Source organism: Tyto alba, unplaced genomic scaffold (assembly GCF_018691265.1).
Source record: "Tyto alba isolate M040663 unplaced genomic scaffold, T.alba_DEE_v4.0 Super-Scaffold_40, whole genome shotgun sequence".
Lineage (NCBI taxonomy): Eukaryota > Metazoa > Chordata > Aves > Strigiformes > Tytonidae > Tyto > Tyto alba.
Window position 1 is genome coordinate 10,406,700 of NW_024881316.1, and position 21,866 is coordinate 10,428,565.

A 21,866-nucleotide genomic window follows, 5' to 3' on the forward strand; every position below is an offset into this window, starting at 1 on the left:
CTTTCAAGGACTATAAGTGACAGCCATGCAGGGATTATCTCAATTGAAAATCTCTGGCAAGACCAGAAGTTGCACTGGTGGGAGCATGTTAACGAGGGAAGGCTTTACAGGGAAGAAGACCCTCCTTAGATGATAACTCATGCGCAGGCCTTGGACCAGAGGTCCCCATCATGGAAGCTGAGTGTAGTGAGACTGAAGTGCTGGAAAGGAGTGATGCCTACTGAGCCTTTCACACTGCTCGCTCCTCCTCCTCCTACAACGAACTTGTAGTACAAATAGTTTTTACTTTTTTTTCCTGTTAAAATAACTCAAGGATGCTTTCTTATGAGTTTTGAAGGTGCATCTTCCATAGGTAAAACATGCATTGACTGCCTTCGACAACTCCTTTTAATGTGCATCTTCCCAAATCACGGCCTCCCACCCACCTCTGTAACTCACAAAGCATGAGAGTGTAACGAGGAGGTCTGCTCCCCGTACTGCAGCGACCCCCTGGGATGCAAGGCTTCCAGTCCAGGCCACTGGGAAGCTACTGCTCAGCAAAAGGTACCACCCTCTCCCAAATTACCACTTGAAGCAAGCTCTCTAACTTACCATGGGAAAGTCTTCCTCTGCCAGGGAAGGAGACTGAGGTACTTTGCGTGTTTTCAGACACCAATAAATGTATTTGCAGTGTGGGAGAACAGAGAATTTTCTCTTCCTGTAGATGACATCCTGCCTATCATGATATACAGTGCCCCTGATTTTAATGTTCACGTTAGCAGGCAGTAAAATGAATACTGAATATCTTCAGGGTTTGGTCCCTTCATGTACAACACCTATCAAGGACAATATATACAGAACAAATGGTGAAGGATATGTGAGTACTTCTTGCTTCATAAATCTACTGGCAAGTTGCGAAAAATCAATCACTATGGGCTAAATACATTTTCCTCAAAGAGGATCACAAATCAATTCAGAAGCTTTCTGCAGATGTCTTGATTTCTCATCCAGTTGCTACACCTGAAGGGGCTGTACTGGAGAAGGCTTCAAATGGTTGGGGACTCTCTTGAATGGGTCCAGAAAACTGCATAATTATCAGTATCTTCTGAAAATACCACACCTAGCACACTACAAGCCACCCTCTGAATCTCTAGGTCTGTTTAGTAGCAGAATTTCAGTATTACACAGATGAAGACTTTCACCAGTGAGAGGAAACACATTTCAAAACAACAGCTTAACTGCACAATTAATTCTTCACGTAAAACGCTGACGCCAGTGATACTGTGCTATTCCTGTTGCAGTAAATGTAATAGAGCTAACATATCTGTTCTGCTTCACTGATAATTAGTGTAAGTAGGGCCATTACAAATTTATGAATCAGGTGCCCTGACTGCATATATGATCTATCAAAGGCAGTTTTAACTGACTTCAGCATCAGACCTAACATTGTAACACAAAAGTGTCAGAGGAGTAGTATTTCCTAAGTATCCAGCCACATTTTCAGTGTTTTCTGAGGGCCTGCTATTGAGCAGATGTTCAGTACCCTTGCCAGGAGCCCTGTCCAGCCTTGTGAGAATTCCCGAGAAGGTTAGCAACAGTTTGTGAGGGACAATCAGCCAGTTCTACCAAACTCATAGAATCACAGACTGGCTGAGGTTGGCAGGGATCTCTGGAGGTCATCTAGTCCAACCCTGCTTCTCAAGCAGGGCTACCTAGAGATGGTTGCCCAGGACCATGCCCAGATGGCTTTTGAATATCTCCAAGGATGGACACTCCACAGCCTCCCTGGGCAACCTGTGCCAGTGCTCTGTCACCCTCCTAGAGAAAAGGTGCTTCCTGACCTTCAGAGGGAACCGCCTCTGTTTCAGTTTGTGCTCATTTGCCTCTGGTTCTGTCACTGGGCACCACTGAAAAGAGCCTGGCTGTCCTCTTTGCAGCCTCCCTTCAGGTATTTCTATACATTGATGAGATGCCCCATGACTTCTCCTATCCTGGATGAACAGACCCAGCTCTCTCAGCCTTTGCTTGTAAGAGACATGCTCCAGGCCCTTCATGGCCCTTCACTGGAAAATTTATTAAGCTATAGTCACCTTAAGTCATTGAAATGAGCCACATGTTTAAAATCAGACACAAGCTCATTGGGTGAAGGTTTACACCACAAGAAGAAGAAATTACTTCTTCATTCAGAGAGCAGGAAAGTCTATAAAACAGCTGGGTATGCACTACTCACAGAATAGTTTGCACAGCAAACAGATTAATTCATTACATTTGCAATCTGAATGGTTTCTCTTGGAAAAGAGATTAGGAAAGCTAGAGATTTTCACCAGTAGGACCCAAACAGCAGGACAACATCCCTAGTGCAAGCACACTCTGCAGCACACCACCCTGGAGCACACTCATGATGTTCTTGTCTACTGTCTCCTTGCTTCTTTGTTGTCTTCTGCTTCATGTGTACAGAGATCCAAAACCAATATCCAGACCATGCCCCCTACCCAGGCCAGGCTATGCTCAGCCCTGTATGCTGAACATTTGGACCAGTCTCATACGTTCCTTGCCCTACTACTTCTATACAGGAAGGTTTTTTTCCAAATAAATGTAAGAAACAATCAGGTTCACTCCAGCTTCAGTGAAAATTGAAACATCTTCACAAAAGGATTAAAAGCCAGAAACATCACGATTCCTCTGTCATCTAAAAACCAGAGCTGTATTTTCATAAATTCTTATTTTAGAGGTTATATGGCATAGACTACACTTTTAAGACACAAGTACACTTGTAAATTTTACCACAGAGCTACGATTCATGGTAACAGTTCAAAAATTACCACTTCCATTATATTACATGATGTTCTTCCCAAGACAGTCATTGATGACTGAAGCCAAATCTCAGCTTCATGAGAGCAAAAGGAAAAACAAACTGGTTGGAAGGTAGTTTTGGTACCACCTCTGCTCTGACCACGGATGACTGAATGCAAATTTTCAGGACTCTCCAAAACCCAGGGGCTTTCTGAACAGTACTGTGACACCAGATGAAAAAAAAAGGCCGACTGTGTAGTGCAGACATCTACCATTGACTTACTCAGCTAGGCTCCCTTTATGGTCAATGAAGGACATGATCCATGTCATCCTAAAGTACATTTCAACTGTCAGATGAATCACACTCTAAAATTACTTACCTTATTAAGCACAATCTTGAAAACTGCACTATAAACATTCAAAGCTAAATTAAATGAATCTTATCCATAGTATTTATGAAAAACACTCAGCTTTCTGCAGTTTGCTAGAGGACTTTTATCTGCCTCACTTCACCACGACATCCCCTGTCAGTGGTAAATCACTGTGATTTATTTGGAATTAAAGTACTCACACTGGAAAAGAAATGCAAAAAACAACTGGTGCAGAAAGTATCAGCAAATCTCAGTAATGACATCTTCTGATGGACTTTAAAAATCACACCATGCTCTCAGGTTTTATTTTCTGAGCCCTAAGCTGCTTCTGATTATGATCCCACAAGCCTGGCTCATCCTCCAGCATCGAGACTGCCTGATTTCCCAGAAACAGTAAGACAGCTTAGTGCATGGAAAGCCCCTCCTGTGCAGAGAATGGGGCTTTCTAGGGGGACAGTCTCTGACTTCCTCTTAAGAAATCCAATCTTCATCATAAATCTTACTCCAGCAGGTGCACAGTGCACTACGACAACATAATGTACACAACCAGGTTGGGAAGAAGCACATTATATGACATCAAAAACATACCTTATTCAAAATCATCCCAGAGTCTCCCAGATGTAACTCCCCCTCATGTGAAGTAGGCTAACTGGAGAAAGCTAAGTTATTTTTTCTCCCTGCATATACCACATTTACATGTATGCACAAGCATGTATATGTATGTGCCACACCTGCAGCTCATTTCTAAATCCACCAGCAACTTCACAGTTAAAGAATATTACAGAATTACATCCCTCAGTCATTCTGACTCCAATAAAACACTTCTCCACTTCCCTACCCACTCATATGTTTTCTGCATGTAGCTGAGAGGATGAAAATACTATTTTACACATACATACCTGCACATGGATGCACATACATCCAAGCATGTAAAAACACAGAACTCATTTCTAAGGAACTATGTGCATTCCTACAAAGTGTTTGGGCTTTTAACATTGACAACTCCAGAGGCTGAAGATTTTAAGAAACTATGTCTCCAGATTTTGGTCCTTCATCTTCCTCTCCATCCAGCACTACAGCCCTGATTTACATACCAGGAAAGTGGTAGGCACTGTATATACATCCATGTAAGTTGTCAAAAACAGAGTCTTCCACAGAAAGCATTACAGGCTCCACCTATCTGAAAATCCAGTATCTCACAATGATTTCTGGTATCTGAGCATCTATGATGCTGAAGCACTAATATAGCTGTGATTCCTTTTAAGTAGAAAATGGAATAAATAAAACAATTGAAATCTATGTTTCTAACAACATATTGCTTGGTCTCCCATTATTTTAATTATGGGACTTTTAGCAAAGATTGGCTTTTGTTTTGTTTTGCTATTTTTTTTCTTTCATGTATATCAGAATTGTAGGTGCCTTGATATGTCAAGCAGGACTATTTAATTTTAACATATTTGCTGTTAAGATAGCCTCAGAAGACACACAGATTGCTTTCATTCAAGCTTCAGGAAACAGCACTGCTGTACCATGCAAAAAAAGTCAATAACCAATACAGTACATACCTCAGACAAACATCCCAGCTGGTCAAGCACTCCACAAAAGGAAATTCCCCAGACTGCTCTGAGGGAAATGAGTACTGAATCTCAAGCATTTTCTCCCAGCTGGGTCTGGGCAGAGCACAGGTGATGTGTCTCAAGGGATGGGCTCCACAGGCAGACTTCTTTCAGCTGTGGAAAGGCAGGAGTGGTACCTGGGTTCCGATGCCTGGGCGAGGCCTGGACACTGGAGTCACCTCCCTCCAACTTCCCCAGCTGCTGCCTCATACCCTGTAGCATCCCACTGAGTATATGATCCTTTAGGTGTACAAGTTCATCTCTTAAAGTCTAGAGCTACAGCCTACAAAACACCTAAGAATGTGTTTTGCAGTGGCTTTCTGTACCGTGTCATTCACTATTCAAAAAGGCAATTGAGAATCACTGAGAAAACAGCAAGCACCCTGAAGATGTTCTCTGCCTCTGCCATTGGAAACTGTTGTTGTCCACCTGTGTCCTGGAGAAGGCAGGTCAGGACACTGTCCTCTTCATTTCTGCACAGCTCCCCTGCTTGAGTGGGTGAACATGGCCCACAAAACAGTACATCTCCTTTCCTGACACAGCTGTCCAGGTATTTTCCCATATAGCCTTCGTATCAGTCCCAGGAGCTGGTCCCTCCCAGCTGATCTTTTCCCTGACAAAGCAGTTCTCCTTCCTAGGAGCCAGCCTCTTGCTTAGGGAAATCCCATTTCAGTAGGACTCTTGACACTTTCCTTCACTAGCCTCAAGCCGCTGGTCCTTAGAAATACAGTTCAACAAGGGTGTACATGGATAGCAGAGGAGGTGAGGAATTACATACTCCAAAGTACACAGCAGTGTGACATAAATACCATAAACTTGGTGCCATAGGTAAAACTCCAAGCTCTTCTCAATCCCTATTTACCCATGAACTTCAATGCATTTCCAAATGCATTTCTGCATGGCATTATTTTTATACATTTTAGACAAAAAAAATTTAAAAGTCAGATTTGCTTTTTACTCACTGTTAAGGATCCACTAATCAGTTTTTTCTGATGAACATTTTACAGCTGTATCTTGCAGAGCAACCTCTGGCTGAGGACAACAGGGACGCCAGCTTCAGTCTTTCCCAGTACTGACAGTGAGTCTCTGTACCACAGTATGGTACACTGCTCCTGTGTGAGCAGAAACACATCATAAATGGAGCGTCAAAGCAGACCCGAGGAGTACAGAAATTTAACACCAGTGCTTTCTGCAGCATTCGGCTGCCTGAATACACCTGGGCAAACCCAGCCACTTCCTCCTGAGGTCTTCACACCCGCTTCCCGCTGTAAACAAAACAAGTTCAAACCACGGCTTTCCAGTCTGGTTCCCACTCACTGATCTCTGAAAATGCAAAGCAGTAAGAGCTGCACAATTATACGAACAAGGAAAATGAGACAGAGACCTTTGTATCTTCCCAGAAATCATGCGACAAATCAATAAAACCGGGAAAAGGACTTGTTCTGCTTCTCTGTCTCTAGTACCTTCCCCACCACATCTTGCTGTCACCCCAGCCCAGGGACCCCATTTCATTCATGGCACCTGGGTGGATGCAAGTGAGTAGATTTTTCTCTGGCTATGGGAACTCATTAGGTGTATTCGCTAAGGTTTCTATTCTCAGCCTGTGATCCTTCTCTTGCTCTCTTTACACAAATACTGCTACTAGCTCCCCTCTCTTGCTGCTTTTCCAGGTTTATTTGTTGCCATAATTGTCATTATATCCTTTCTGAAGTCAGCATATCCACTCCAAGTCCAGACAGACTACCATGTTAGCAGTATTTATGAGTAGAAGAAAAGACTTACAGGCCTGCACTGACAAAACAAGAAGGTCTTTACTATTCCTGGGTCCCAAATTCAACACTCAAGGCATGCAGGGGTGGAGGGGCCAGGGGCTCACAGTGGTTTCCTTTCCAAAGGTAAAATGGCAACTCTGTACATCTGTAGAGAATCAAGTTGCAGAAGCTTCCTCAGGGCACAGAGGCAGCATGTGCAGCTGCCACTTTACCAAGGAGGAAATGGACTTTTACTCTCCCCCTTAAAATCCCTCTGGTAGAGGCAAAGAATCTGCCAGAGACTGGGCTGCTGGTAAAACACAGCAAGCCATAAAAGTAAACGATGTGCTCAGTAATCACCTCTAAATGGCAATGACCACACTGGGGAGAAAGGTGACTCCCTTCTCTTTCTCAAGTCCACTGACATGCTGCAGAAACACAGTTTAACCAGGACAAGCTTCCCTGCCCCACCTCTTACACCCAGCAAAGATAAATATCTCACATGAAAACTGACAGCAAATAGGGGGAGTATTCTAACACAGCATTACTGAATGCTTGCCTGCTTCGTGCATGCTTCCATAGGTACCTGCTTCAGGCCAGTGCTGGGAGACAGACTTGTGGACTAGCCATGTTTCACCATTCTCATGTACAGGTGAGAAAAAGACTGCCAAAGAGCATACAGCACCAATGCTGAACATGTGCTTCAGTAAATTCACATGCACCTTATAAAAATGGTGGTCCTTTCAAAAAAAAAAAATATTTAAAAAATAAAAAAATAAAGAGTGATGCCTTTTCAAATGAACCTTTCTGTTAAACAGAACTGGAGCAGCAGTCATCTCCTCAGTACCTCCACCTTTTATGGTTAGAGAGGAGATCAAAATAGTCTCTGCCTGGGAGTGCCTGGCTCCACTAGCTGGAAATGAACCCTCTGGTCTCAGTGCAATGTCACTGCTTGTTCAAAGGTGTCCACAATTCATGGAAGTCACTTGGCCTGCTTGAACTTTTGAGAGCTGCAGACAGAAAACTGCTAAGAATAAATAATCCCGTTTGATCTCTGAAGCAGAAATCATTGCTGAAATGCCAGTTCAGTGACTTCAATTAGAAAATGCTGTTGGAAGACCTTATCGTCCCTCTTTAATACTAACTGAATTCTCTGCATTATTCAGCTGCTTTTCCTGTCCTTTTTCCTAATGCAGTCAGATCAGCAGATGTGTTTAGTTACAGAAAATCTAATAATAGAGAAAGGTATTTGAAAACTAACCACTAGTTACGTCTGTGATGGTGGTTTGGTAGTTTTTTGCTGGCTATGCTGACAGTGTCATTACCTTGCAAATACACCTTTCTGTTTCATTTTAATTAGAAGTATCAACTGAAATATAAACAAATAAACAAACTGTATCTAAACTATAGGTAGACTATTAATAGTCATGTTCAAGATGATGTGCAAAAAGACGTAGCGTGAAGTTAGAATCACAGAAATGGAGACAGATCTCCAGAGCTCATCTAAATCCCTTCTTACAGCTTTTACCATAGCTATGGTTACCACAATTTCTCTGTGGTTCTTTTTTCAGTCACAGCATCAAAGGCAAAACTTTACACTGCCTTGTTTGGAAACCATTCTTCCTTTCTCAAAATCCTTATCATTCCCATAGGTTATCTTCAATCCCTGGGAAAGTTACAGAACAAATCCTCCTGGGGGCTACCACAAGTCAAATGAAGCACATGGTGGCGAAAAGCCAGCAGGGATTCACCAAGGGCAAATTGTACTTGACAAACCTGATCACCTTCAATGCCAAAGTAACCTGCGCAGTTGATATGGGGCGAGCGGTGGACATTTTCTACCTAGATTTCTCCAAGGCTTTTGATACAGTTTCCCACAGCCTCCTCCTAGAGAAACAGATACATTCCAGTCTAGACAAACAGTCTGTGCGGTGGGTGGGGAACTAGCTGACAGAGGGTGGTGGTAAATGGCTCCTTTTCAAACTGGCAACCTGCTGCCACTGGGGTGCCCCAGGGATCGATATTTGACCCAGTGCTGTTTAATATCTTCAAAAGTGATCTGGATGATGGGATCAAGTGCGCCCTGATGAAGTCCGCCAGTGATACCAAACTGAGTGGGGAAATGGACACTTCAGAGGGGAGAGACACCCTGCAGGAAGACCTGGAGAGGCTGGAAGAGTGGGCTAACAAGAACCTTATGAAGTTCAACACAGAAAAGTATAAGGCCTTGCACCTGGGAAAACATAATCCAGGAGTGCAGCACAGGCTGGCATCTACCTGGCTGGAGACCCGCTCTGTGGAAAGGGACCTGGGGCTCGTGGGGGACAACAGGCTCCATATGAGTGAACAGTGTGCTGCAACAGCAAAGCAAGCCAACAGGATGCTGGGTTGCATCAACAAGGGCATCACCAGCAGAGATCAAGAAGTCATTATCCCACTCTGTTCAGCACTTACCAGGCCATACTGGAGTACTGTGTTCAGTTTTGGTCCCCGCTATACAAAACAGATGTGGACAGGCTGGAAAGGGTCCAGAGCAGGGTTCCAAAGATGATCAAGGGACTGGGAAGTCTGCCACGTGAGGAAAGGCTGAGAGAATTGGGTTTGTTCAGCCTTGAGAAGAGAAGCCTTAGGGGAGACCTTATCACCATGCTCCAGTATTTAATGGGTAGATACAAAGAAGATGGAGACTCCCTTTCTCACAAGGAGTCACATGGAGAAGGCAAGGGGTAAGGGGTACAAGCTACTCCTGGAGACATTCCAATTGGACACAAGAGGAAAATTTTTCACAGTGAGAACAATCAGCCACTGGAATAATCTCCCCAGGGAGGTGGTGGATTCCCCAACATTGGACACTTTTAAAATTAATCTGGACAGGGTGCTGGGCCATCTTGTCTAGACCATACTTTTGCCAGAAAGGTTGGACCAGATGATCCCTGAGGTCCCTTCCAAACTGGTATTTTATGATTCTATGATATTAACACCACTTCCCTTAAGTTTGTTGAAACTAAGCCCCTTGTCTTTATTCCACTGCTCCCATTCCTTCCTTCCCTGAAAATCACAAATGCCCTTTATTTTAAAGGAAAAAATAGGAAAAAAACCCTTACCAGTATTACTTAAAGTATAATAAAATAGCTATACATCTCTCTTTCCACTCCTTACATCCCTCTCTTGGATGAAAATTTTCTCCCAGTACACTTCAAGATGCATGTTGGGCATTTACTTTTTTATTAGGAAATGAGAAAGTCCTCTGTGAACTATCAAGAACCTTTACTATCCTTAACAAAGTCAGGTATAAGCCTTATTTTCCTTTCATTTTTTGAAGGTGATAACGCAGCAGCTCCTCAAAATATCAATAGGTAGTTTAGATGCTATGCTTCTAAATCTTTGTTCAAGGTTCAACTGTTATTTCTGCAAGCAAGTCAGAATGTAGAATCTGACCCACTACCAATCACATAAATAAGTACAAACAATACCCAACTACCATGCTGACACTGTTCAGACTAAAATGTAACAAAAACAGCCCAAGCTGTATTTCTTCTCTTTTCTTTTACAGCATGGTCCACTGAAACACAAGTTGTTGACAATACAAAATGCAGTAACACTGAATATAAACTGTAACTCAATTCACAGACTGAAAAAGCAGATTAATGTAACAAGACCTAAGTTCAACTCCTTTTATCCTTTGCTGCATAACTAAAGTCATCACTAATTAGCCATGTTTCTAAGAAGTTCTTGCAACTAATATGAATGTTAGTTCTTAAGTTCCTGCTTATATGGTGCTTCAAGATTTAAATCATGTTTCAGTTTGCTTACCACACTGCAAGTATTTCTGGATTAACCTACTGTCATTGGAATAAGTGCTAGAAAGCAAAATACAGGTTTTTTTCACACATCATGTGTGCTGGGTTTGTGTGATGGGGGTTTTGGTAGCGGAGGAGAGGGATACAGTGATGGCTGTGAGAAGTTTCGCTCCCCCAGCTCCAAGTCAGACCTGACAATTAGCGTCTGGCCAGGGCCGAGACAATTAGTGACGGTGGCTGCGCCTCGGTGGGAACGTATTTCAGAAGGGGAACCTGGGAGGGGGCTGGGGCTTGTGAGGAGCAGTTACAAGAAGGACATCTATGGGAACGCTCAGGTCAGCGGGAGGAAGGAGGAGGAAGGGAGGGAGTTGCGCCAGAGCAGAGGCCCCTGTATCACCCCCATGGTGAGGCGGCAGGGCCGCCCCCCTGCCACCCATGGAGGTCCACGGTGGGGCAGAGGCCGACCTGAAGCCCGTGGAGGAGCCCACGCCAGGACAGGCGGCTGCACTGAAAGGAGGCCGGGGCTCTGCGGGGAGAAGCCCCCGCGGTTGTGGTTCGGCGCTGGGGGGGCTGCAACACGCGGGGGGGACCCACGGCGGAGCAGCTCGGGAGCGGCTGCGACCCGTGGGGAGGGCTCACTGCGGAGAAGGTTCCCGGAGGGCTGTCTGCAGGGAGAGGGGAGCCCCGGGGAGCAGGGGAGGGGTGTGCGGTGTTCCCCCAGCTCCTGGGACAGAGCAGCGAGCTGGCTGTGACCCCCATCCCCTGCCCCTGCACTGCTGGGGGGGGAGGTGGGGAGATGGGCAGCAGAGCTGAGCCCGGGAAGAAGGGAGGGGTGGGGGAAAGTGGATTCGGATGTGGTGTTGCTTCTCACTGTCCCACCTTGTCTGTTAAGTGCCGGTTTTGTTACTTTTTGAATTAAAGTGATGGGCTTTTTTAATTCCCCTAATGAGTCTGTCTTTTGCCCTTGACCTTAATGGGTGAGCACTGGTCCCTGTCCTTATCTGGATTCCTGAGCCATTTTGCTTCATTTTCTCCTTCCAATTCCTGAAAGGGGAAGGGGTGAGTGAATGGCTGCTTGGTGCTCAGTTGCCCTCTGGGCTGAAAGCAGGACATTATGTAAAAAGAATTATTTCTTGTTATCATTTATTCCAGCTGGTTTATAGTACAGCATGTGTCTCTAGGGCTCCATATGTTAGCATAACAGGAGCTGATGCTGGTACTTAGCAGGTTGGAAATATAAATCTAACCTCTCAAGTCCCCAAATTACAAACTCAGGTATCTGAGTTTCGGTAACCCTCAGAAAACTGTGATTTCTACTCCACGAGAGCCTGTTTATACACTTGTTGAACTGTTCCTCTCAAAACTGCATTTTATTAATGAATGGAGAAGACAACCTAAAAACAGATAATTCAGCCTGTAGCCAAATACTGACAGCCTGAGATTTTCAACTCCTTTTTCCCTGTGGTCTTCATAGGCAAAGCCTGCTGCTGGACCTTTGTGCATATCAGTGCATTTTGGGAAGAACAGCAGCAGTCAACAGTAGGGGAGCAACAGGACAAGGACTACTTACAGAAGCTGAATTATTAAAATCCATGGGGATGGATGAGAATCACCTGTACTGAAACAGCTGGTTGATCATTCCTCTATCATCACAGAAAATCATAGTGAAGTGGTAGAAGTCCCTTTATAACTGGAAAAGGCTAACACTATACCCATCTTCGGATGGGATAGGTGGGAAGGAGGATCCAGGGAAATACAGGCCAGTTAGGTTACCTCAGTCCCTGGAAAAAATCATGGAGCACATCCTCATGGAATGCATGTCCCAGCATGTGCAGGATGAGAAGGTAAAGCAAGAAAGAGCCAAGCCATCCATGGTCTACTAATCAGTGAGCTATAGTTTAATATCAATGACCCCAATGATGGCATTGAAGGCCCCTTTGGCATATCTGCAAATGACACTAAACTGGAGGAATGGCTGACATGGTAGAAAGTAGTATTGATCCACTAAACTTGACAAACTTCAGGATTGAGCCAGTGGAAATCTTCAGCGAGAAGTGTAAGGTTCTGCACCAGGTCAGAATAGCCCATGGACCAGTACAGGCTGGGAAGTGACCAGAGGAGCAATAGCCCTGCTAATGAACCCAGGTGTTAAAGTGGTCCCTGAACTTAATGTAAACCAAGAGCCTGATTTCACTATGAATAAGACAAATTCCATACTGCACTATGTTAGTAGGGAACATGACCAGCAGATCAAGGGAAGTTATTTTTCCATCACTTCTGAGGCCACACCTGGGACACTGTGCCCCATTTTGCACCCCCCTGAGTTCAAGAAGGGCGCTGCGAAACTCAAAGGGATACAGGAGAGGGCTACCAACATGGTCATGAACCTAGAGTATGACCTCCAAGGAGAGGCTGAGAGAGCGCAGATCATTTAATCTGGAAAAGAGGAGGCTACAGTTGGTCTAACAGCAGCCTACAACTCCTTGAGCAGTAACTTGGACAATTGTGAAGGTAACAGCCAAATGTTTTGCAGTAGTGAAAAATGATGTAACAAAGGACAACAGGTACAAGTTGAAGTTTGTGAGATTCACAGTGGACATCAGGAAGAGATTACTAGGAAGGTAGTACAGTGCTGGAACAGGCTATACAGACATGGTGGAATCTCCACCCTTGGAAGTATCAGGACCTCGTTAGACAACGTCAGGTCTGCCCTGATTTGGTGCAGTGACAGGTTTGTTTCAAGCAAAAGGCTGGATTAGATGACCTTAAAAGGTTCCTTCCAACCAACATCCTATGAATCTACTGTAGATTAAGTCACCTTGACGTAATGATGACTTATGCATGCAGAAAGAAACATTATTGCAAAATACAATCACAAGTACTCTGCCTCTTAAATTAAATTACACTTTCATTTTTTAAAAGGTACCAAGTATAATCAAGATTCCATGCATATATATATATATGCAGTATTTATTTTAACTTTTCTTCCCTATGATTTTTGACCATTCTGCTAAGACTTGGTATTTTTCAAGGTCAGTGTGCCTGTATTAAAAAATGTCACACCACAGAGAATGTAACCGTGATCACATAGGCTCATGTTATTACTGAATTCATATAATTCCCTCTCTTCACTTTGCTTTTTCCAAGTGCAAAGATATGCTGAGAACAGCTATTTTGGTAAAAGTGGTTAGTATACATTTATATTATAATTCCCTTCACCATAACCCAAACATTTAAAATGAGGCTGATTTCTCCATTTGATAACCCTCAACTCTGAAAACCATCAGAAGCTATTACTGTTCAATTAATTTCCATTTTTTGTGGTTACTTCTTGGATGAACTTACACACTATTTCTATTTGGGAACAAACAGTATACCCTGAAAACAGGTTCCCAAAATGTCTCAGGCTGTACAAGGATCACAGGTTATGTTGTGCATTGGGGACCTCAAAAAATAACATGTTCTTTTTTTAAAAAACAAACAAACAAACAAACACACAAAAAAACCCCAGAAACATTAGTGCTGTAAGCCTAATTAAGCCTAATTCAATCTAATTTTTATTATCATTATTTTCACCTCACCAGGTTCAGCAGGAACACAGGTGGTATAATTTCATTTGGGTATCTTATCTCTTACCCATACTCCTTGAAAACTGTACACTAACAGAAGCAACTCTACAGCTACGCAAATAATTTGTTTGACAATTAGTATCTAGAATGCAGACTGCGATTTATGAAATTACCACAACATGCTGCTAATTTGCACATTAGTTGTTAAAGAATATTTACGATCTGAAACTTGGTTCAAAGAAAAGGGTCCAGGAGGTGAAATAGGTCTCAATGAAAATTTTTTAAACCTGCTCAATTTAAAAATAAAGTAACAGTTTTTCTAATGGTTTTCTGAATAGCAAGTACACCTGCAAGGCAAAGGTAAAATTTTCCCTCTCTATTCTACCACTACAGTCTCTTGATTTTTCAGTGCTTTTACTGAGAACAAAGCTTTTTCCTCACAATCGCAGCTTCACTTAACAACTTATCTGTGTCTTTTTAAAATTATTTTTTACTTTTCCTAATTGAAAAAGTGAAAAGCAGCTATACTACGCCTGTTGCTTTACATTTGAAATGAGAACCGTGGCAACGTGAGTAATTCCCCACCTCCCAGATGCTCGTGCACAGAGGACATGGCTGAAGGACAGACACTACTTATTGTGCTGGGGTTCCCACACCAGTCATCACACGAAAAATGAGGACTTCAGAATTCAGGCGGCCTTCCGTATGGCCAGGTCAATGTTACCAACCTTCCTCAGTGTCTAGCAAAACTATAATCCTTACCTGACTCGCTGATACAAATCCGAAACTGGAAGTCTGAGCAAACCAGCCTTGCTACGATTATTGGTGTAAATGAGATGGCTGAAGGACAGTAGAGTAATACTGTAGTACACCACACTGCAAAAGGAGATTGGCAGTGGGAGAAAACTTGTTTTTCTTTAAGGGAATTTTCCTTTCAAAATCCACTTATTTGAACTATTTATCTTCAAAAATTTATTTTATAACTGCCTGATGGTTTCCATCCTCACAAGCTGGCAGAAAACAGAATTCCCCAGAAAAGAAATCACATTCGGCCTCTCTCTTCAATGCTTACGAATTTCAACTGGGAGATCACAAGTTGAATTGCTTTTTATTCATAGCTCATCTTCCACTCTGACAGAGTTTTGGACAATGATGGTAAGGCTAATTTTCTTACTGTAAGGTACTTCCTTTACATTTGAATAAATAGTTTGATCTTTGTACATGAGGCAGTTTTCAGCATGAATTTTAGAAAACATCTGAAGCAGCAGAGATAGTATATCCTGTTTTTCTCTTAGATTACAAACTGAAATATTAAGAAGAAAAGCAAAGATTGAAAAAAAAATCATTAAAAACATCAAAAAAAACCCCTTTACAGGACTGGATCTCACTCTGTTTTTTATGTCTATCTGGGATGTTGTTCTTTGTCTCTGTTCTGCTTCCATCTTTTCATGCCTTCACCTCAAAGCCAATCTCCTGTTAGTCATTTGCACTCTGCTTGCTAATACAGTACTTTTCCTTCCTTTGTGTCAGAGACCCTGAGCTCCTCACAGTCTCCCCACCATTGTAGAGATTCAGATCAGCACTTTTTATGGAGCCTCAGTTCAATTTAGGGGATCAAACAAGACTTTTTCCTCTTTTATCACTTCATTTACACATTGCAAAATACTTCTGAGATGTGTAAGTAGTTTACAATACACCTACAAGTGGTTGCTGGAAACTACATTGACTTTGGATGCATTTGTAGAAACATGGCTGAAAACTGTGCACTGCCAGAGGATAAAACACCAATTCTCTACCTACTACCAATGTAAGGCAGTTTTGAAAAACAAACAAAATGCACACAAATTGCAGAAACAATTGTAAGGAGAATGTATTTTAAAGAAACAGTGTAAAATATTTTAACTTAGGCCCAGAGTTTTATTTGTGTGTTGAAAAAACTGTTTCTGGTATTGTCAGAGCTATCTCTGATTTTTCGTAATTATTATAAAAGCATTTATTTTGGGGGTTGGAACTAGATGATCTTTAAACCATTCTATGACTTTCCTTCAAAAATAAGTCTGAATCAGGCTGCCATCCGATCTTGGAAAATTGTAACTGGCCTGAAATAAAAAGATCCTGAATATTAACAGATTCAGTCTTGTTTTCAGGTGCCTTCACCACAGTATACTCCATCGCTTTTCTCCCTGCTCCATTGTTTTTCCCCTTGTTTTCTGTTTGGACATCATCTCCAATTGACAGCAACCAAGCTGAACTTAGGGCATATCTGAGAACAAATACAGATAGTTCCCAAGTGAAATTAGATGATGGACTTAAAAGCTCATTTATGTCAGGGAAACAGGAAAGGAGAGAAGTCTCACAGGATGCATGACTGCAGTCTGTAGGGCAGGTTTACTGACCACAAAAAAACCCCACACATCCTCAGATTTTATACAGAAATCGTTAAAACCAGTAACAGCAAACTTCAAGAAGGGCAAAAAAAATAAAAATTAAAAAAAAAATAATAATCAAGGTTTAATTTTCCCTACTTTCCCAGCCCAGCACACAGCTACTGAGGTTGATGTTATTACCATGACAGCCCAACTTTTACTATAGCTACCACTGAGCCACAGTTGCACGGCATTACACCGCTGCCCAGAAACAGCTATACAAACACAGAAGAAAAGATGATCCCTGCCCTAAATTTGAGAGAAAAACCAAGAGGCAGCAACTGGACAGACAGGCATATATGGTGTAGGAGGGATTCAGCAACAATGCTGTGAACAGTTTAAGAGCCCAGGCATGCTAGCAGCATCTTGGTTACCATTTCTTTTTGCAGGCACCACAGTAAAGCAAGGGGGAGGCACTGAGTGAGGCTTCCGAGGCAGCACCATGGATGTTTTCAGGTAGTTCTTCCTGGGCAGGAGCATTTGTGTCAAAACAGGCCAAGGAGGTAACAGAAGGTGACATCCTGAATCAGCCAGGGATGCAGTTGAGCTCTTAAAACTGTACGAAAGATGAAAAGTCACCACGAACTGCCCACCCCACAAAATGGCAACCATCTTTTGCTCACCATGGTAGAGAAAAGGGGGGGTGGTCACGAGGAGGAAGGCCCTTTGATCAAACCCCTAAGATTAAGGAAACAACCTCTGCAGGGTTATGTCAGAGCAGCAGCAGCAGGGTAAAATCCTCACATTACCAACATCACCGAAGCACGTTATAGTAACAGATGCACAAATTATGAGACATAAATTCTGGACACAGTTTCACAGTTTTAACAGTACAGAAGTATACAAAAGAGATGGATGCAGAAGAATTTGGCAAGTTTTGGGTACAGTGTGATCACAGTCACCTTGAGGAACCCTGAAGTAAGGATTTTCTTATTAGGAATCTGAGTGGCAAGAAGGATGACGATGTTTTCTAAATGATAAAAAATACAGAATTGTTGGTGATAGTTTGGAAAAGGGGAACAAAAAATAGAGGTTATGGGATAGCTGACATCTCTATGTCCACAAGACTACGCTGGAAAGAAAGACAAGTATTTCTGGCCCGTACAGAAGATAAGTCAGGAGCACAGCAACAAAGAGAAGTCTTCAGCATGGAGGCAGAAGTTGAGCTGATGTTTATCTCAAGGTAATCTCATCCACAAGGCACAGAAAATAAAGACAAACGTCCAAGGGCACAACCACCGAGAACAATTACCCAAAAACTGGACAGGGGAGGATCCTCTAAGCAAATCGCTGAGGTGGCAGAAGAACCCAAAGAGGACATGATCAGAGAACAAAAGCATGGGCAGGATTTCAACAATAACACTCAGGGCTGCAGACAGCTGACAGCTCAGGTGAGGCTGAGGAGGCAGTGCACGTTGTAAACTTTGATGAGTAAGAGGTCAGTAAAGACGCTGCCCAGAACGAAATGTGCAAAGCTGGACTGGAAGAGGCACAAGTGCATTAGAGAGGCACTCCACTAACAGCTACTGACAGCAAGCTGAGCAATGAGAGGGAGAAGAGAATTGCAGACAGTAGCCAGAAGTGCAAATAGCTGGAAGAGATTCAAATAAGCTTATGCTGCTAGCAAAACCGGAGGAACAAGACATGAGGGTGGATACCAAGAGAAGAGATGAAAAAGTAGTGAAATGATTGAGATGATAGATGATCGGCAGAGCAAATGGAGGGGCTAGCAAAAGAGGGCAGGCAAAGAAATTCTGCCTTTGCTGGAGAATGGATGACTTGTAAGAAGGGAGAAGAGAGCACAAGCAATGAAAAAACATCTTTTTCCAGCCTTCTCTTCAAAACAATTTCTGAGTTCCTTCACAGAGAACTGGAGGGAGAAGAAAGAGAACCCCCCCAGGGACTAGCCCAAGCTGGCAAAAACCTCGCTGTGGCTGTGAAGAGGGACTGCCGTTAAGCTGAAAGGACCACATGGCTACCAGCCTACCAGAGCCATGGGAAACCAGCTTGGCATTGAGCTCTGCATCAGCACAAAGCCAGCTCAGGAGCACCTCACAGCGATGTCGAGCAAATTCTTGTATTATTCCAACAACGAGACAGAAGACACATCAGAAGAAAATACATACCCTTAAAAATCCTTAAGTGAACGCTGGAATGACACTTGGTATGCAATAAAGAAGCAAACATCCACCCAAAGTGTCAATTGTATGATTATGTTATTTTGATGTGTGCGCAGCCTTGATCACAAGTTATTAAGAAATTTCAGTTTTTAAGTTCCTGCCCTGTTAAGGCCTCTGGGAAACCTGATCGTTTCACTCAACAAAGATTAATCCAACATAATGAGAGCTAAAAGATGCAGGAATCATTTGGCAGACTGCCCCATTAGATGTATCACTCGGATGCTTCCCGTTCTTCCCATGTTCACTGCTTTAAAGACTAGAGTATCTCTAAGAATTAGGAAGAGATACACCAGAAAAGTTTTTAAACCAGTGATTACTGAGAAATTTCCAGATACTAAAATTAAATATAATAAGTTAACTGAAAAATATCTAGCAAATCTACCATCTTCTTTCCTTGGAAATAAAAAATTCCTCCTTTATAGAGTGACCAAATCATTTTTCTGCTTCAAGTTCTGCTTATATTTGCATTGCTTTTTCTCCCTTGGAAAGCTAGACAAGGCAGTAATCAGCTAGACAAGACAAAAGGTACAGTGGCACATTTTCTGGAAGCATAACATAAAATTGTTTCAGTCTTACAATCATTGCATTTCTCTTCTGAAAACAATCCAGGCCATACTTAAATGAATATTTATAATAAATCCTTATAAACTGTCAGATTTGCGTAGTGCTCATGATTCCAGAAACACATAGGTATTCCCAAAATGCACAGCAGTCCATTCAGGAGGTACTTATAATTTTCTCTAGGAGGGAAAAGAAGATATACATTCTCCTGTCTTTTGTATCAGTCATGCAAGTCTTCATTAAAGAAGTTTAATAACACTTTTTTTTCTTCTTTTTTTCCCCCCACAGTTTTGATGCATGCACTAACCAACTAAAAAACAACACTGTAACTGCAATACATAAGAGAGCAAATTCTAATCACTGGAGATCAACAACAAAACGTTAATTTGCCACAGTAAGATAAAAATTTGAAGTGAAGAAAGCATAACCCTAAAACAGTAAGAAAGCCATCCTCATCTTTGAACTGCTGCTATGAGTGTCAAGCATTTCACCTGAGATAAAATACCACGTGCATCTGATGTACACAGAGTTCATTTGTACGCTGTATGCACATAGAAAAACATACAAACCAAGCTGTACAAATCTATTTTTAGCCAAAAACATTACTTGGTATGCATCTTCAATATATTTTAGCAGCATAAATATTAAGTAAATATTAATTATTATATTGTTGAAATCCACCATTCACCTGGTGCTCTTGGTATTGTAAGTGATGTTGGAAAATACAATGAGCTACAAAGCAAAGACTGACAAGGCTAGACAACATTGATACTGATGCTGTAACTCTTACTTAGTTTTTCATCTTCTAAATCCAGGGAACACACATTTGTTTTATATTTAACAACTGATTTGTCAACATATTATCTTAGAAAATCAGCTGTTAACAGGAAGGTGATCTGCTTTTCCTCAGTAGTGAGAATGAACAAGTTGGAGGGTCTACTTTTCACAATCATCGTGACAGATCAAATCCTGTGTTGGTAAAGTTCACCTAAACCACTCTTGAAACATGTTTGTTTTACTTGCTAATGGTCAGAAATTTTTGGTCTGCCATGCTATAGAGGCAGAAAATGAGCAATGCTCCTGAGAAAAAGGCCAAATAATCTTACTGAGAAGTGAGGTGCAATTAAAGCCTTCCACACAGTGGTCACAAACACTAGACAGAAAATAAATAGCACATGCTAGAGCAATCTTTTTTAACGGAACGTTGGACTGATGGTACAAACCTGTCCTATAGAAGGCAGGCAAAAGAGAGCTGGCACTGTACTTTATAATCTATTGAACGAACAGCACTCAAAAATTGAAGTGTTTAGCCATTAATAGACGGTGCTTGTATTAAGTCTCTCCAAGCTCTTAATGAAAGCAGAAACAGATGCTTTATTTTCTTCAAGACATTCTTGCAAGTTCAACCCAACACACTGAGGACATATCCATTCCTGAGTGCACACCCTGCAGAGCCGCACTGTTACTCCTCACTGAGTTTTGGCCAAGAAAATATAATTTGTCTGTGCAAAACCAGGTGGAAAAAACGATAGACCTAGCTGGGCTAGGTTTTAACACATTGTATCGGAGGGTTAGCAGCTGAAGAATATTCAGTAATATGCATTATCAGTGCACAATATACTGAATGTCTTTCAAGATGACTGGACTATTTGTGTAAAAAAAAACTGGACTGGGTTATGTTGCAGCAGCCCTCAGTAATAGCTCTAAACAGAGCACAGGCAAAATGCCCTCACACCAGGGCACGGTGGAGAGCCAGAGTCTGCGCCAGGACCCACTGTCATGGCTCATACCTCTTTTCATGCAGCAACACCCAGAGGGAGGAGATGGTAATTTGGTCTCTTTGTTCATTCAGTTCTTAATCTCTCCACTGAGACTGACAACGGCGGGGGGGGAGACCATTAGTGTCAGCTCTGCTGGGACCTTCTGTTATTAAGGCTACTTAAGCTTTTCTGAGTAAATAGCATGTGTCAAACTAACATCACACAGTGATGAGCATAGAAGCCATTACACAACTGCTCTCTCTTTCTATTGATCCGCGCAGGAGCAAGGGGGATGAGAAAAGACACAACCCTGGAGACTTTGGCCAATTCTTCACAGTTCCCTGTTCCACCCACTCATTATATTCCTATTTTACACTATTTACAGACAGTACATTAGGCATTCCCTCAAATTATTTTCCTTAACTGGAGGTTAATGACTGGGCATACATATCCCTCTCAAAGCCTTGCAACAGTCACGGTGCTCCTCGCCTAACTTAAACCTTATGAAAGATTTGGTTTAGACTAGTTTAATTTCCTTCTACAGGCAACGGAGAAAGAGAAATGGCTGTAAAACTGTCACAGGATGACTGTCCCAGGCTCTTTGTGGCCCTTTTTTCTGATCACAAAGGAAGCACACCTCTAATTTTCACACACCTCTACTTGGACAATGTGAAGCCCATACATAACGATGAACTGATCATCCATTAAAGAAAGTACTTTGTTACATCAAGGTTTCCATCTTACAGAAAGAGCTAGAAATTGTTTGTAGACTGTCTTCTGAACTATAATTATAGCCCTGAGCTCCCTTCTGCAGCCTACAGGATTCCCAGCACCTTTTAAGCACTGTTTATGTATCCATCATTTAGTATCTTCCAGCAGCAAAAGCATTCCTTGTGCCACTTTGAGTGTATCTAATCTTACACATGCAAAACCTGATTCTTGACCCTATTAAGCCAGAGGGACTTTGCTGTTAACTTTGGATTTCACTCCAGCTCCTGATAATGAGCCTTACAGCTCTCTGGGTAACTGCTCAGTTGCAAATGGATTTAAATCTTCATGA

At 42.3% G+C, this 21,866-nt stretch overlaps 1 protein-coding gene across 12 annotated transcripts in view; it reads right to left on the minus strand.

Moving 5' to 3' along the window:
• ANKRD6 (ankyrin repeat domain 6) overlaps positions 1-21,866 on the minus strand; it is a 111,401-nt gene that overhangs the window by 48,243 nt on the left and 41,292 nt on the right. For 11 of the 12 annotated variants that reach the window (XM_042803099.1, XM_042803097.1, XM_042803105.1 and 8 more), the window contains one exon: positions 5,722-5,871. The exons of the other annotated variant lie outside the window; for it this stretch is intronic. The gene's annotated coding sequence lies outside the window, so the exon portion shown is untranslated. The remainder of the gene's footprint in view (positions 1-5,721; positions 5,872-21,866) is intronic. 12 annotated transcript variants of the gene reach the window in all.